The sequence below is a fragment of the Aptenodytes forsteri genome, unplaced genomic scaffold (genome assembly GCF_000699145.1).
Source record: "Aptenodytes forsteri isolate BGI_AS27 unplaced genomic scaffold, ASM69914v1 Scaffold184, whole genome shotgun sequence".
Lineage (NCBI taxonomy): Eukaryota > Metazoa > Chordata > Aves > Sphenisciformes > Spheniscidae > Aptenodytes > Aptenodytes forsteri.
The window spans coordinates 2711521-2726613 of NW_008796078.1; the positions used below are offsets into that span (position 1 = coordinate 2711521).

At 36.8% G+C, this 15093-nt stretch overlaps 1 protein-coding gene and 1 long non-coding RNA gene across 2 annotated transcripts in view; one reads left to right on the forward strand and one right to left on the reverse strand.

Moving 5' to 3' along the window:
* Positions 1–217: 217 nt before the first annotated feature.
* On the reverse strand, positions 218–15067 carry LOC103905121. Its single transcript, XR_657932.1, has 4 exons — positions 14989–15067; positions 2464–2639; positions 1386–1521; positions 218–588 (listed from the first exon to the last, which is right to left on the reverse strand). It is a non-coding gene; the product is annotated as an uncharacterized LOC103905121 (long non-coding RNA).
* Positions 2634–15093, forward strand: part of ZBTB38 (zinc finger and BTB domain containing 38) — a 22463-nt gene continuing 10003 nt past the window's right edge. Inside the window, exon 1 of the mRNA XM_009286698.1 lies at positions 2634–2906. The gene's annotated coding sequence lies outside the window, so the exon portion shown is untranslated. The remainder of the gene's footprint in view (positions 2907–15093) is intronic.

A 15093-nucleotide genomic window follows, 5' to 3' on the forward strand; every position in this document is an offset into this window, starting at 1 on the left:
AGATTGTCTAATTTTTACAAGAAGTGAATACGTACATACAGCAGTCTAGTTGTTGCTGTGCAACATTTTCTGATTTAACACAATACTTGGTATTAGTTTTCACTTTTAAAAACAGGCGCTCTTTTAGAAAAAAAAATCATAGGGTACACAGGTTCCTAGAGAAAGAATATGTGGCTGAAAATTTGGCTGCTTGCTTTCTCAGCTGTATTGGCAGGGCGGATGAAAGATAGAGCTTCTCTGTACAAATCTAGCCTCACAAGGATCTATTTATTTCAGCAGTTGGCCAGAAACCATTTATATTCACTTATACATAGGGTAAACAATATTTACCTAAAGAAATCTTTCAGTGAAATATTTTCAGAGCTAACATGTTCATCTTCACAATTCTGTTCATGTGTTGGGTATCAGCTTGCGGTATTTGCGGGTAGAGAGATAGGAAGCTGTGAGAAGTCACTGAAATAGTGTGTGGGGGATTCTGCTCTCTGAACAGGTAGATCTTACAGTTTGTTTTACCTCACCTGATGGTTTAGCCTTCTGGGAAGGTAATTCAGGTTATAGTAAACTGCCGCATGGTTGTCTCATTCGCCCCTTGGAGACACAGTGACAATGAAAATAAAACCAGTTTTGCTTATTAGGCATTTAAAAAAAACACAGATTAGCAGTTTTTAATGCTTTTTTTCTCTGTATATTTTTCATTATATATGCAAAATATTTGATTGTATTTTGAAGTCTTCCAGAAAATAAGCCTTTTTTAACATTTATAAAAATCTAATTCCCACAATTACCTTGCAGTCTCTGCAGAGGGTGATACCAATTTAACGTATGCGGCTGAACAATGTGCATGCTATTAATCTCGGAAGATAACAGAAAGATGTTAAGTAGGTGATGCGAAATTTTTAATTATTAAACCACAGCTGCAAAAAAAAAAAAAAAAAATTTTCAAAATTATTTTTTTTCTTAAAGACGACAGCACTTTAGTATCTGCATTGACCTCCATGATGTCAGAATGTCATTGTGCAACCGTAGCTAAGAAAAGCCGCTGAGAAAAAAAAACAAAGGAGCTTTGCATCTTCCAATAACATGAGATGTGCATATACAGTACGTAGCATTTTGGAATTCATACTGTGGTAGTGAGTTGTTGCTTTCAGTTTGATTAGACAATCATTGTTTCGTTTTCCTTCCTTTGACAGTGAGTATGCTTGTACGCTGCTTAAGTCTTCTTAGTGCTATCTAGGTCAGTATACGTAGGATAGCTTTTATGTTCGGTAAGTCTAACAGATACCGTGCCTGACAGAGATCAGCACCAAATTTTCTTTTATTTATTATATCTGAGGATAGAAAAATATTTTATAATTAATCAGAATTGTATACCACATAGCACCTACCGTTTCTGCATTGCAGATATATTTAGCTCTAACACTGCTTGTGGTTAACAGGGTGTAGCGTAGACACAGACAGCTGATCATGCAGTCAGACCCTGTGCTCGTGTGGTTTGTCAATACTGCTCAGGATTTTGACGGACTGTAAAAGAGAGAAAACAGAAAGGAAAGAAAAAGAAATGTTTTATTTGTATGAACATTAGACCTTTAGTTATGCTATTTTTGCTATTATTGTCTTTTTATTTTATTTTTTAATTCTGAGACTTAAAAATTAGGAAAGCACAGCAAATGCATCCAGGATTTAACATGTGCGACGTGAAATCTTTCTGCATCAAGAGGATGTTACTGTAGTCAATCCAGCGTTTCTCCAATAAGCAAGAAGATTGTTTTGTTTTCCTCGGCAGGCGGACTCAGCCATTGCACAGGCAGATTTTGATAAGAGTTTGAAATGCCTACTACTGTATCATTGTAGAATTTGGAGTTTGCTAACAGTGTTAGTGACTGGAGCTCATCTTGCATCACCAGTTGATGACAATTTTCTTTGTTCCCTCCCACCCAGTTGAACCAAGACTCTGTAGCTGATACGCAATGTCACTTACAACATTAATCAGATACTGCATTTAAGGTGAGCTGTCCCTTGCCTCCTCCCTTACCAGAGCTGTGCTGCAGTATGTATCTTACTCCTGCAAGCCTAAAATGGCAGGCAGGATTAACGTTGCTTGTGCTGTGTGCATGCTGTGTATTGAATTCATTATACTGTGCCTAGTATCTCAAATGTGAGTATGTAAATGGTCTGTGTGCCATGTCATGCAGTAGTGAAGACTGGTTTGTGCTTCATTACAGGCTTAGATATTTGAGCATCACCTTAAGAATTCTTTTTTCATTTGCAATGTGGTGAGCTGTTAGCTTGTCATCACATTCAAACTACATTATTAGCCCTTGGAAAGGGGAAAAAAAAAAAAAAAAAGCAAACTGTGCTTCCAGATGGTGTCACCCTTTTTCTTCTTGCATTTACTGTAGTTTAAATAATGTATATTGTATTGTTAATTAATGTGAATATCGAATTAAAGCACTTGAAACTTACATATTTATTATGCAGGTAGGAGGCACGTCGAATCTATTTTTAACTCTTACGCAGTCCACGTTGTGCAATGGGCTTTGGTTGTCGAGTTTATATTTTCAGCTGTGATATCAATAGGCTGATTTTCAGTAAATGTGACAAGTGGCCTTTGCAGTGGTCAGCTTCAAGCTTTGAACGCTCTGAGGAGGAGAAAAAAAAAAACCAACCTTGTGTTGCAGTTTCGGAAAACCTTGGATGAGGACATTTTTTTTTCCCCACTCCTGCTTTCCCTATTGATAAACTCGGTTCTCCTGATCACGGTCTATTCAAGCTGCTTCCCATCTGATTTTTGACAACTGCTTCTAAAAAATTATCAAGAAGACCAAGAATAGAACTTATCTCCATCGCTTTACATAAAAATGGCTGGTGCATTGCCATGCTAACACTGCACTAAGTGGTACACGCAGGTAGGTTGAGATTTGCATGTTTTACTGATTTCTTGGTCAGTGTTGCAAGAACATGAAATGGGCTTTGGAATGTAGCTTTCAGTTAAAAAATGCATTCAACTGTTAATGAAAACAACCTAATATTAAATTGTTGGCTTCACATACTGGCATGACAATTGTTCTTATCTGTTTTTAAAAAATCTATTGTGAAAGTAGAGCAATCATGTCTGTTAAAATAATCATATGTACTAAGGGCGTGGCAACGCTTATGCAACAAAAGAATTTTTGAAAACCCTATTGATTCAGTTACATTTTAAAGCTGACTATAAGCATTACTAAGCTTGCAGTTAAAATGCAAAAATAAAAATTGAGGTAGATAAGAAAAATGAAAAATATTTAAATTCTGTCGTAAGCGGTTTTGTGTTTTGTGCGAAATCTTAAATAAAGATTAACATGCTGTAATGCTTGTATTTTCAGTATTATATTAGCTACAAACATAAACCTGCAGTATTATTTCTTTTTTTAAGGTAGAAGGACTTTAAAGAGAGAGATTGATATAGGTGGCCCTGTCAGCTTAAACTGAGTATCAGTTCACTGAAGTGTGTTTTACTTCACACACAAAAGGTTATGAAATAAAAACTTAACAGCCTTAGGTACAAAAACCTGAATTTGAGCATTAAGAACAAAAAGAATTATGAGTATTGTATTACTCCCACCAACTTTTGTAATATATTTGTTTCAGATTAATACTGGGCCAGAACCAGTTTCCCTGGCAACCAAATCCTTTTAAAAGGTGCAATAGTAGAGATGTAGAAAGATGTTACTCTCTTTAATTGCAATATCACAATGCAAATGGAAATTTTGCAGTTGTTTCCTTTCAGTTCTAAATGAGCGTCTGATCTCATTTTATGTTTCCATGCGGCTATCATTTCTTAAACGATGCCATGTTTATAAAGCTGTACACAACAAAAAACTGTTTTATTCCTGTTTTGCATTGGTTGTTTCCAGAAACGTACCCTGGGTTCTTTTTTTAATTTAGCCTAGTCTTGCATGTAGGTCAAGGTTTGTACTGTGAGTATATAAAGTGATAGTTTCATTATCACAGGTATAAAAGTATCACTGAAATATTTAGGAGCTGAGAAATGTAGAGAATCAGAAGTATGTTTAAACCTTCTTTCACCTTTGCTGAATTCAGCCACAGTAATGCTAATAAACCTTTCTTTAAATAGTGGACCCATTCTGAAGTTCGGGTAAGGAACTGTGTTTAAGCATACTGGAAAAGAACTTCTGTCGGATCTTAAACAAGCCTTTATAGAATAAGCTCACTTGTGGTCTGCGGTAACTTGCAGACCTTATAGATTTTGCAAAATTTAAGTATGATAATTTCTTATTTCTATTTTTAGCTAATATTTTTAACAGTATCAGTAAAGTTAAATCTTACGTGTACCACAGGTAACTGCTTATACAGAATCAGATGTTACTAAATGTCTCCACTGAGCTTATAACGTAGCGTATCTCCTTGTGAATCTCCTTTGTACATGACTTGAGAAATTCTCACTACTGCAATGAGACTTTTGCAGCAGGGTAGCCATTTTCCTTTCGTGTCCTTGACTTTAAAATAACTAAGTATATTTTGTGTGGATGAGGACCCAGCACTGAAAATTGATGCAGAGGAGGTATTTAGAAGCACAGCCAATTATCAGTAATAGCCTTGACAGTGTCAGCAATATCAAACTAATTCTCATTTATTTCTAAATATATCAGTTCAGTGCATTCCACATAAATGGAGTATAACTATTCAGGATTATGACTTGTCATCTGTCTTGATAGGCCAATGCTTAATAATGATAATAAAACCATTTGATTCATAATTACGAGATTAGTTTGACGCAGTGCTATATTCCCCTGTTCCACCTAAAGCAGCAGAACTGAAAACGTAATAAACAGCATCTCTCAAGTGACATATTAAAGTTTGCATTTTTTTGTAATTTGATTTATCTCCAGTAGCTTGCTTCTGCTGATTATTTTCCTGTCTGAAACGTTAATATGGAGTGCGCCATTACATGTAGTTATCAAAATTGCATTTCTTTGTTTATTTCTTGTGTGGTTATTTTTAAAGGAAGTTGCTGAGCAAATGCTATGTAGAAGCAATCTATTTATTGCCGCTGATATTTATCTTTAGAAAAGATGGGGCACTTAGTGATAAACTGTTTTTATTACGTCTTTGTGTTCAAACAGACCCACTCAAGGCATTTAAAAAAAGTGTAGCTCCGTTACATGAGCATGCTTCGCAATGGTTGTTTTAAATCCATTTGCAAATTTGCTCTTTTGTTAGGGGGTGCAAGTCCTCTTGTAATTAATATGACTGAACTCAAGTGCTTTCATGAGTCTGGAAAAACTCATTGGCAGCCTGTGAATGGTAATTTCTTCTAGCTAAAGAAACCGATTTATTTATTAAGGAGGAGTCTAGTAATTAGCAAGCTGTTTCCAGTTTGACTATTATACGTGGGTTGCTGTATGTATTTTAATGGTAGTTGGATCTAGCTAATGCAGAGTGTCAGAATGTTATAGCCAGAGGTGCCGTAAGAAATCCTGTGTAAACTTCACCCATTTTATTCTCTTTGGCTAAGGGGGCTAACCGGGGCATGTAGGAGCGGCCGGGTGCTTTTTCCCCCCCTCCGACACAGCCTGCAAATGTTATTGGGGGGGGGCTTGGGGTTTTTTTTTCAGTTTTATCATAGGAGTCTAATTGTTGATACTCAGTCCTCCCTTTTGTAATTGAAATGTGTTCTTTTATCCATGCAAATTCCATTTCTGCCTAACAGAAAATCTATACAAAGCATGAGTAATAATGAAATAAACCTAAAAATCATTCACTCAGACACTACCCTACTTGCTTTTCAGTGACCTTTCTGATTAAGGTTACTTCTGCCTCTAAACTTCATTTTGATTTGAATGTGCAGGGGTCTCAGTGTGAAACTATCTGTGTTCAGATACTACTTCTCAGACTATTAGACAGACTCTGGTAGTAATGAACAGGTACCAATTAACCCTTTTGGGGCATCTAGTGTCTGTTGTACTTTGTCATGTGAATTGCTTTATTATGTTTTAAAAGGGCTTTATTATGTATCATATTACATTTGAATCCTAGTATTATCAAATTTGGGAATTCTTTAGCTTTGATAAGATCTTTTACTGCTGGATTCCTCCAAATGTGATGTTTAAGCTTCCCATTCTCCATAATATTTCACAGTCATTTGTGAATATGATTTTATTGCTATTTTAAATAATAATAATGGCTTAATGCAATTTTCTTTCATTCTGGCCTTTGCTACGGGCAGATGTGAGCTACAGAATACTTATTCAAATCCAGATAAGACTAAAAATGTACTCGGCTAAACCAACACAAAAAAATTAGCTCGCCTTCTTACCTTTTAAAGCCCAAGTAATGGATCCTGTAGTTCCTGTATAATGTTATTTATAAAAGTATGTGGTATATTTGCAAATGGAAGATGGATCTATGTATTCTTAATTGCTGCTATATAAATGCCTATTAGCTGAGTCATAAGGCCTTATCTGTAAGATTTTGCAGTTGCTCTATGGAACAATTTAATTTTGTTTAGTATCTTTGAAACAAAGCCCTGTTCTGAATACTTTTTACACTATTACATGATAACCTCATTAGGACATTTGATACATAATAACAAAAAATCAGGATGTTTGACAACGATGAATAATCATTTAAGCAGAGAGATACAGGAAGTGTATTCCAGAGAACAAGAGTTGCCTAGAAATGTCATTATCAGAGATACTGTGACGTTATCTGTGACAAAAGAGACCAAAAGAAAAGTTGGCAGAATGGAAAGAGGAGAAAGAAAAAGGCCTTTTGAAAGACTGCAAAAAACCATGGAGGCTTTTAACATAAAGGGTAACTTGTAATTGGTTTCAGCAGTTTATGTAGAGTCAAGGGAGCTGACTAGTAATGATGATTGTTTCTCCCTGTACCATGATTTGTTTTCTAAACTGGCAAACTGTGAAGCTAATCTTAAAATACACTTGTTTTCCCTGGACTTTACCTTGTGAAACTCAGGACCAGACTAACTGAGGAAGCTGTGAAGCCTCCATTATTTGATGTCTTATTAGGTAAATGTGTGAGGAATAATTTGGACATAGTTGAGACGGGGGAAGGGAAGTAGAGCCAAGGATTGTTTTTCGTCTTATTTTCCTAGTGATCCCAATGATTTATTTTAAACCTGAAAACGTCCTTACATTGCTGTCTAGAACATATTATGAAACATTACGTCCAGTTTGCACTACACAGGTTAAACCTTAATAAAATAATGCAAGCAGAAGCAGTATTCACAATAGTTTGGTTAACGGTACTGTTTTATTGCTGGTGTGTTGTAAGCCTCCCAGATGTAGATTTGGAGTCCTACAGCATTCCAGAGACAATTTAGATGAGTTACACAATGTATCTGGAAATCAGTACTTGCCTAATAATTTAGTCATTAAATTTGGATTTTCCCCTTTGCAGGCTGATACACAGTAGCCACAGAGTTCACAAAATTACTGAGATGGTTTTGCCGAAAATACCTGTCGATACCACTTTTAAAAGACTCTAACAGAAGAACCACCTGATTTTAGGTGGGTAAATTTATGGGGTGATTATAGCAAGCTGAAATCTCTTTAAAACTCACATAGAAATAGTGCTAAAATATTTAACACTTTAAAACCACTGTATTACATGGGTTTTTTTTGTTTTTCTTTTAGTTAAAGTTCTACCTTTTTCATAATCATTTAAGAGTCATTCTTGCTATGGTACCGCATTGCTCTATTCTCATGTCAATACTGTTGGATTTTTCCAGCTCCTGCTGGATTTTTATTGCCATAGAGGTCGGACAAACAAAATCAGGCAGAACAGATCTTTGAAACAGGTTGTTACAGCCTCCAATGATCTGTACAAACCAAACGTATTGGCAGGCAAGCAAACCTCCTGAGCTTGGCAGAATGTCAACTCTGGATCCCAGTCACTAGCGTTCATTACAAATCTGTGCCATACAATAAAGGTAGAGGAACTCTCTTAGTGCCAGTGCCCATTTCTAATATTGTTGTTTTGGTTAAGCTCTATATAGTTCATCTAAAACTGGCTAATCTCTACCTTTATACATGACTGTAATCAGGGGTAGTAAAAAAACTCTTGTATCGTGAGCTGCAAAGAGCACTTTGTAAATTCAAATATAGTATTGTAATAAATAATCAGGATATTTCAAAATAAGAGTTTCACATTTTGCATGGCTTTTTTAAATATTAGCAGTTTCCTTTCTTCTTACTGTGAATGTGCAATAATCATCTTGGTTAAAATAAATGTCTGGTATCTGTGCTTTAGATTCGAGATATGTATGTATTGAATGAAAGAACTGGTGAAATCCTGATTAATTCATTAATTTTGAACATGGTTCTTTGTATCATAGAGTATAATTTGCGTTATAGAAGGGGAGTAATTTCATTTATTTCAGTGGCACTATTTGCACAAATTTCTGTAGGAAACGGTTTGTTGCATCATAGTCATTAATGCTGTGATATCTCTTAAGTAGAAATAAGTAATTAAGGCTACCAGGCAAAATGTAAGATAAGCAACCGAATTTAAAAAAAAACAAAACAAAAAACCTCTTCAGTTCCTAGAATATCTCAAAACATTTTCTGTAGTTATGTTTACTTTTAATACACAACATTGTATGACGTAGAAAATGGTAATGGATTTTCAGAGACAATAAGATGGCATTGATGGTTTAAACTAATCAGCGAAACATTAAAATTAGATAAATTCAGGTTACCTAGATTTACAGAAGCGATGGGCTACAAAATCTAAGTTGTACCTATTTTAAGTAAATTATCATAGAACACTCGCTCAGTATATTTTGGGTAGAATACTGGGCCATAACCTGTTTCCTTGGCAACCACATACGAATAAAAGGTACATTAGCAAAGCTGCAGATGTGTGTCAGTGAATGCTTATTAAGCAGCCCAATGCATTTACATACCATGTGCTCACAATAATGCATGCATCTTGAAAATCACCATATAAAAAGATTTCTGTGCATGGCCCAGTGTGGATTCTTAATACTCAAAGGTTTTAACCTAAAAACCTCATGTTTTCAATGGAAATCTCTCTCGTGATTTTTTTCATTGCGCTTTAAATTGGACTTGCAATAACTGGCCAAAATTGGCATGGTAGGCTTGGTCTTCAAATTGAAACCTTTCTCCAAGATTCTGAATACTTATAGGACTGCTTTAAGACAACAAAATATGGATGGAAATTAAGGTTTACGGTGTCTTTCGGAAATGCTCAGGCATTCTGAATTTCAATCTTGTACCAGCATTCAGAAGCAAGTATGATTATACTGTTTTACACAGTGACAAACTAAAGCCACTAAATAAAAATGAAACTGGTGTTGCTTGTAGCACTCTCATTCTATCCAACGTATCCAGGCAAAGAGATACGTCCAAGTGTTGTCTTCTCACAGTCAACAACAGAAAAAGGCAGCAGGGTGGGGAGAAAAAGCTGTAGAAGTCAAAATGGCAGGTGTTCATGGACTTCCAGAATAAGATTTGGAGGTAGCATTTAGGCAGTACTCATGCTTTCTGTGCAAGCGTTTGTATAGCGCTATTTTGTTTTACATTCCTGAATTTAAAAGAAGCTCAGATATATAAGATCAGTTTTGACAAATTTGTTTACTGACTTCAGCAAGTTTATGTGCAGGTTATTTTTGGCCTTTCCTCTTAAAGTATTCATTTGTATATAAAATGAAACGTGTATACAACCCTTCAGGTTAACTATGTTAGCCCAAGATGATATATCTTTAAGCGGTAAGTCTAAAATGCTAATCATTGAAAAGACAGGAAGAATGGGAATCTGCAAGTCCTGAGCTTAAATTCAGTTGGTGTAATCTGAGAAGTTGTTTATGTGACCAGTAGCCTAATTAAAACTCCCTTGAAATCAATGAAAAGATTCCCATTGACTTTTTTGGAGCGTGCCGTAAGAGAGAAGGCTTCATACATAACAATGAGATTTAACAAATAAAGATTGTCCTGACAATGTTAAACATTTCCATAACTCTCAACAGGTCAAGTGTACCGAATCTAGTATTAATTCCAGATTGTTTGAGCACTATCACATGAATCTTTTCATGATCCTGAACCATAAACAATGTTGTTATATACCATCACGTGCTACAATACTGTTAAGGCTTTTGAGTGCATAAGAATTCAAGAAATTTTTAGGGAGATGCAAATCAACTGTTTTTTCCTTTTTATTATTTGTTGCTCCCCATCTGAGCTGAGCTCACTGTCAGGCCAGGATTTGTGCCTGGGGGAATTCACGTTGGTGGCAGAGCATGCAGCACAAACCAGAGCTGGAGCCGTCAAGATTTTCTTCTTACTGCCAGCTGCTACCTGCTTTTGCTACAGTCCTTCTCCACTGCACGAGCAGAGGCCCTGCTATAGCTTTTAGGTTGGAAACATGCAGCAGGATGGAAGAGGAAGAGTAGGGCTTGGGCTGGGCCACTTAGGTCAGCACAAAATGGAGCGTAAGAATATTTAAGAGCATACAGCCAAAGTTATTGTGTGTGAAATAAGTTGTCATAATAAATCGCCACACTTAAGTGATGATTCTGAGTAATAGCTACCACTTGTGCATTGTTTTTGGCATGCTGCATACCAATATAACATAAAAATATTTTGCAATATTTTAAGGAACATTGGAGATCAGCGGTGGCCAGCTAACAGCTTGAAGACCAATTCTAGCTTTCAAAATGGCTGTGTCCAGCCATCTAGCAGACCAACTAAATCAGGTGTTTTCAGGGGAAGGGATTTAGCTCTATTTTCAGTCTAGCATGATTTGCTACATCAGCTGTAGTAAAGGGCAAGAATGGCTGCATTGGCCTGGCCCCCAGCACACCTGACTGAGAATAACAGTGGCCCCTGAGCATGCAGCTTGGCTGCTGCTCTGGTGGGTGTTGGTTCAGATATGCAAAGGATGTTTCCTCTGAAAACTGGAAAATGAGAGGCCGAGTTCGACTACTTTTATTTTGTCTTTCTGATACTGAATGGGCAACAGAATACCACATAGTAATTGTCCAAAATGAACAAAAATTAAATGTTTAATTTGCTACTTTTGTTTAAAGCTATTGAAATATATAGATTACTACCTTTGACGACAGTCAACAACAGAAAAATGTCTGTTGTTGTCACTCTGTCTGTAACCATAGCTTCAGGACTGCAATTGATCTATGCTAGCTAAGGACTGTGGTATGTCCCAGAAGTGTAGGAGGCTAGAAAATGCCTTGTGAGCAGCACATAAGAAAAAAAGACTTAAATGGAAAATAATACTGAGATTGTTCAGAGATAGCAAGATGTAAAGTCATCTGATTCTTAGTAGCAGTACAACATAAGCTTTTATATTTTGTGCAAAAGAATAATTTGGATTTATGTCAGTTATTGCTGTTGCTTCATTTTCTATTTTAGACTGGTGGAGAGACAAAGGTATAGTTATACCCATAAAAATTGCTTGTATGCATTCTGTTTAGTGTTAATGGGACTCAGCTAAGGCCATGCCTACATTATAAGAAGGCAACATACCTTGGAGAAAGACTTTCTTTGGTGCACATGCACAGCTCACACAGTCTGAGAGCCAAATGAGTTCTGCCAGGCTCCTCTCCTCTCAACCAGACCTGGAGGAGCAGGCAGCTGCTGCAGGTCTCCATAACTGTGCTCCTTCTCCCTTCCTCTCCCTCCACTTGATGCTCAAGAAGAGGAGAAGGGTTACACAAAGGAACTCTTTCCCTTGCTCGTGTAACAGAAAGGGGAGTGAAGCCACTTTGGGCTGCTGGGTCCTTCTTGTCGCCCCACTTCTGAGTGAAGTGTTGGTCTGCCTGAGGGGTGAAGAGGAGCTGTGTTTTCCTCCCCGGCAGCATCACTGGCTGCTTTGACCTCAGCAGTGAGAGCAATGAAGAAGACAGTCCATCCAAGTGTTTTTTTCATGGATAGGCTGGCCTGGTCTAGGCACTGAGAAGGAAACCAGTCAAGCCCTGGCCAAAATCCCGTCATTCATGAGGAATTTGCAAGAGTTGGTAATGCTATATATGTTGTTTCCTGCTGTTGTTTAAGAACTGAAACTGCTTGACTGGAGAGGAACATTGGAACATTCTTCTCGTAGGCAGTCTGAAATACTCTTAAGGAAAGAATACCACGTGCCATGAGTTGCAGAAGTGAGATTATCAGACTTCAGCAAAGCCAAAACACCACCACTTCAGTAACCTTGGAACTGTTTTATACATTTTAAAGAAGTAAGTTTGCTGACAATTTTCTCTATACCTTGCAATTTTACCATATAAGTAGTAATCCACTGCTAAACTAATTGGATTTCTATTTAAAAAGAACATAATATTTGTGTGACGTTATGTGCAATCATGGATATGTTTAATGGGAATTGGTACACATACACCAGCAAGATTGCTATTTTTAAAGTATATAATTTGTATCGTGGCTTACACCCTGAAATCAGGACTGCAGACGCAGCTAAATCTTGTCCGACTTCTCACAGATATCAATGTAGTCCATCCACATACGTCTGACTGCAGCACCAGTTCCTCCATTTTCTTTGCATGCAATTGGTTTTACATGAAACATTATAATGAGAATGTAAAATCTTGGGTGCAGCCAAGATGGCCTTACAAAGAATTTCTTACTCTGAAGAATATTTTTAATACACAAGGAGCGGATGGGACTGTGAATTCCAAAAGAGCTCAAATTTATATATATATATCTATATGGAAATTATACCTTCAATTACAGTACTAGTCACAGAAACAGTGATTCTTTTTTTAGTGGACGAGCTGAAGTTGCCTTAAGAAAACACCCTATTGATGAAAAAAAAAAGAGAAAAAAAGAAAAAACGAGTCAGTTTTCTCCAAATCTGTTATATTATCTATAGATATCAAGACTGCCAGAGCATCAAATGGTGAAGTACAAACAAATGAATGTCTCTAAGTTGGGAGTCTCTGCTATACAAATGATGGTTATGCATCTGATTTTCAGAACAATTTAAAATAATCCATTTTAATTAAGATTTTGGGGGAATTCATAACTGATCTTCCTTAAATTTGTTTCATGTAATCTGAAAAGATGCTCGTATTTATTGTTGTTCAGTAATGCATTTCTTTCTTTTAAAGGATTACAACAGGTTTAATTTAATCCATATTCTTGTATTGTTACTGACAACACATTTGTGACAAATGCTTCTTATGGCACTTGTGTCAGAAATCTTCATTAATACATATTAATATGTATATACGCCCCTAAAACAATAATAAAGAAACAATAGTAAATAAGCAATAGACAAAGTCCAAGATTAAAAGTAACCTACATGCGAGTATAAAACTTTGCTTCTCAGTTATGTAGGTTGGAATAAAAAAGAAGGTTGTGAAAACTTTGGGACGCACTTTGCTTTTGCAGTCAATACCGCTATGTTCTTCAGCTATCTGTTCCACCTCCCATAGCTGTTGGTAAACAGCTAATGATAAGAACAGCTTGGTTTGTCATGGGATGAAAGATGGTTATTTTTTGGTAGCAGAGAGTCCTAAGCTAAAAAGATACTCATTGCTTCAGTAGGTGAACTTATTTATAAGAATTCCAGTGATCCAGAAACAGTAATTAAGTGCTCCACAGAGATGTTCAGTATTTCTAAGATGATCTTTTAATGTGGATTGTGTAAAATAGTGAAAGAAGAGGGATATATAGATCAGTCACTGAAATGATGAAAATTTCCTGACAAGAACAGTCTGTATCTTTTAAACAAGCAGGAAAGCATATCATAGTTCCAAGACAGAATGCTGGAAAAAAGGCCTTCCCTCCTTATAATAGATTGTGTATCTTATATTGATATTAAATAGTTTCCTCAGATGATAAGCAGCATTTGTCATGAAGGGGCTCTAGCAAAGTTCTAACTTCCAGGCCCATCAAGGGTGACAATGATGAAATAGTTTGTGCTTCTGGATTCTTTTTTTGTCTAAAATGAATCAATTCCTACTATTCAGTGCTTCTAATGCATAGGCTTAAGATTTGAAAACAACGCAACTGTCCAGTAAAAGCTCATACACAATAGCTTGTAAAAATAAACCCAGATTAGCCTTGGGCAAAATTAGTATTTTCAAGCAGGCTTTAAGACAAAAGCAAATTGTCGATTTTTCTAACAATGTTTTCTACCTGTCTCAGAGCCCAGTTTTTCTCTTAGCTTCATGATTCCAAGTACCTGGGAAAACAGGTTTGCTGACTTTTTAAAGTGAGAGGCAGAGAGAGAATATATAGGAAGACTGTACCGAATATATTGGAGCATCTGGCTAAATGAAATCAAGCTACTTCCTTCTTTATCTAGGTAAGCATTTGTCAGTGCTTATGAAGCATTAATAGTATTGTTGCACTTGTTTCCTGAGGCAGTAAATAATCTGAAGAAACCAAAATTAGAGGCTAAGACTACTGCTTAAAATAAACATCCTCATGATACTGCGTGAGTTTCTATATATGCTTAAAAAAAAATCATTAATATAATCACGTAAGGAAAATAAGGTAAATGTGACTGTACTTCAGTAACCAAATGTAATTTATTTCAGGTATTATTTTTTTCAAGGAAGTATTTCCTCTCTCCTTTTTAGTGGGAAGTTGCGGAAGTTAATGCACGGAGCTATGTATCTCCATAAACGCTTTCCCTTTCTTCGTATGAGAAAGGCTTTGAAGGCGAGTAAGGCAATCAAAATCCTTTGCTAGGTTTAAGAGGAATTCTAAATGACGTGGACAAAACTGCACTGATGACCATGGAGCAAGGGGTTGGATCTAGGGAACGCCGCGTTTCCTCATCGTCCTAAATTTACAGTCCTTGCTTATAAACGACTTGGCTAAGTATCCCAGCGGGCTGTGTTAATTAAGCACAAAGCCTGCGCTGTAAAACGAACACATGTGAAAAATAACGTAGCAGTTAGTAAACGAGGAAGGGAAGCCAGGGGCGCTGGAACCAGCCTGTATTTCACAAACCACGGGCAAATCCGATTACCGGGGATTATCAGAGCAAAATGGCTGCTGCGCCGTCCCGCCGCCCTCAGCGGGCCCCGCGCTGCGGCGGGGCGGGCGGGCGCCGCCGGCCGCGCGCAGCCCCGGC